The sequence below is a fragment of the Myotis brandtii genome, unplaced genomic scaffold (genome assembly GCF_000412655.1).
Source record: "Myotis brandtii unplaced genomic scaffold, ASM41265v1 scaffold9, whole genome shotgun sequence".
In the NCBI taxonomy this organism is placed as follows: Eukaryota; Metazoa; Chordata; class Mammalia; order Chiroptera; family Vespertilionidae; genus Myotis; species Myotis brandtii.
This window is the reverse complement of record NW_005371693.1, coordinates 1,599,652-1,602,129: the sequence shown is the minus strand read 5'-3', so window position 1 is coordinate 1,602,129 and position 2,478 is coordinate 1,599,652.

Sequence of the window (2,478 nt, the reverse complement as noted above, 5' to 3'; positions counted from 1 at the left end):
CTGGCTGCCAGCGTCTGAGCTGCGGCTACGCGCGGGTCCCCGATGCCTGTGAGAGAGTGAAAAGCAGAACAGACAGGGACGCGGACGCCGGCCTCCTCCCTCCTCAGCCCGAGGTCCCCCACCTCGATCCCGCGAACCGCGTCCCAATTTCATTCTCAGCTGGGAGAAGGGACAAAGCAGAGAACCCCCTCCTGGCGCGTACACACCTCCCGCTCTACGGAGCCAACCCCATCACCCCCTCCTCCGCCTCGGCCCTGGTATTAGGTTACCGCGGCCGGGCGAAGGTTTTTACTGGATACGAGAATAGCGCAGGTAAAGCTGTACAAACAGCTCGCCGGCTGCCCGACCGGAGGGTTACGCTGGGGACACAGCCCAAGGCGCCACTGCCTGGGCGGCACGACGGGGGAGCCACTCCGGCGTACGGGCTAAACACATGTTAAATCTGCAGTCCCCACCCAAGCCCCCTTCTCTTTCCCGCATGAACTGAAGCGCAGAGTAGCGAACTCACAGGGCGATGAGAAAGAAGCAGGCAGTGTGGGGGCTGTGCTGGCTGTTCGCTTCCAATGAAAACAGCGAGCAGGCACCTGGGCAAATCAGAGGAAAAGGGGGACCCCAAAACTCCGGCGATGGGAAGGTGCCGGAGGAGGAAACGTCAAAGGGGAAACCCGTGGGAACTGGGGCGAAAAGAGGTCCGCGGGCGCAGCCCTCCTCCCGGCTCCCACGCCCACCCGCGCCAGGCCCGGGGTCCACCTGTCCTGGGAAATGAGCCAGCACTCTGGGCGTAGTGTGTGGTTTTATTTACTTTGTTTGTTTGTTTATCCATCTATCACCGGTTAAAATTCGGAAAGAAACCCGCCCAGACCAGGAGGAGCGGCGAGAGTTGTGGCTGTGGATCGTCAAAGGGAGAGAGGCGCTCAGATTGCCCCCCTCCCGCTCCGCCCCCACCGCAGGCCGGGCCCTCCAGCTCGGAGGGATCCTGGCCCTCCGTCAGCCGCTAGCCACTTCTCCGGAGTTGAGAAAAACCCTGATTGTCGCGAGATAAAAATGGGGCAGGTAGGGGTGTAGCGGAAAGGGGGAGGAGAGAGGGGGAGAGCAGGGGATTTCTATGTTTTAGTTTGACAATGCAGAGGTCTGAAGGGCTGGCACAGCGGGGAGCCCCGTGGGTTGGGTAGAAGAGAAAGATTTCCCTTCGTGGGTGAGTGGAAAGGCATGCGAGTCACCTCGGAGGACGGGCGCACCTCCCAGCCCTGCCTCCCTCCTGGCCTCTGCGGCTGGCTGGGGGGGGGGGGGGGGGGGGAGAGAGAACAAGTGGGAGCCACAAAGAAAAGGAAAGGGTGGGAGCGCTCCAGCAGGTCCACGCAGTGCTTCCGGGGCCCCTGGCCGCTGATCCGGCCCCCCTCCCCCAGATGGCTCTTAGGAAGGGGCTCGCAAGTCTAGACCCTCCTCCTATGGTGTCCTCAGGCCGCTCCTCTGAAGCCACCGGGACTCCCAGGGAAGTGGTCAGCATTCGGGAGTCACCCAGCGAACTCCTGGCCCCACCATTTTCCAGGCGATGAGGCCTGCAGGTGGGCACCTGCTTCACTCCCCGTGGCCTTCCCGCCTCTCCGCTAGACGCCCGCCGCCTCACCGCCACCACGTCTGAGACCCGTGCCTGCCCTACCCCGTCCCAGCCCGGAGTCCCAAGCGCTCGCCTCCTGCCGACTCTCCAACGGCCACTTCCAGGTGGCATCTCAGGAGGACTCTTTATCTTGGGGCTATTGCGTTGTCACTTCTCTCAATGAACCAGAAGACCCGGGGTGTGATTTTTGCTGGGAAAACGACCCTAGGCTCCAAGGGATGGGGGAGTTCACCACCGGGAGAGGGCAGGTGGGGGAGGGTAATTTCGTTCAGATCAGGGGACAGTTGAAGCGAGCTTCTAAAAGCACATCTTCCTCTGGACACGTTGGAGACCCCACGGTAACCTGTGAATGCGCCCCGCTCAGGTGGGAAGACGCCATCCTGCGCGCAACCCGTCGCCTTTCTTCCCTTGAAGGATGCGCCTAGCAGACCGCCTCTCCCCGCCAGGCCCCCGGCTGGCGCTGGACTCTCCGCCGCCTGCCACTTGGTGGAACCCAAGCAATTTGTTATATAAAACAAAACAGCAACCACACACGTGTGCCTGCAGACCCGCAGCGACAGGCATGTAGGGAGACTCGCTCAAGCGCCTGGACAACCTTTTTTTTTCCTTTCTGGTCCTTCTAACCGACCGTCACCACCTCCAGCCCCTTCTGTCCAGTGGCCAGAAGCAAAGGGGGGTTCGGACTCCAGCTCAGGGGCTGCCTTGGTCCAGGCATGGCTGTTGCTAAGCCTCTCTCTGGTTACTCCAACCGTTAAGAAAAAGAGATGATCAAGAATACTTGGTCGGCACACAAAGACACCGCGGAAAGAATGCACATTTACGTTCAAACGGGCTCAGATGTGGAACATGAGGCAATACCT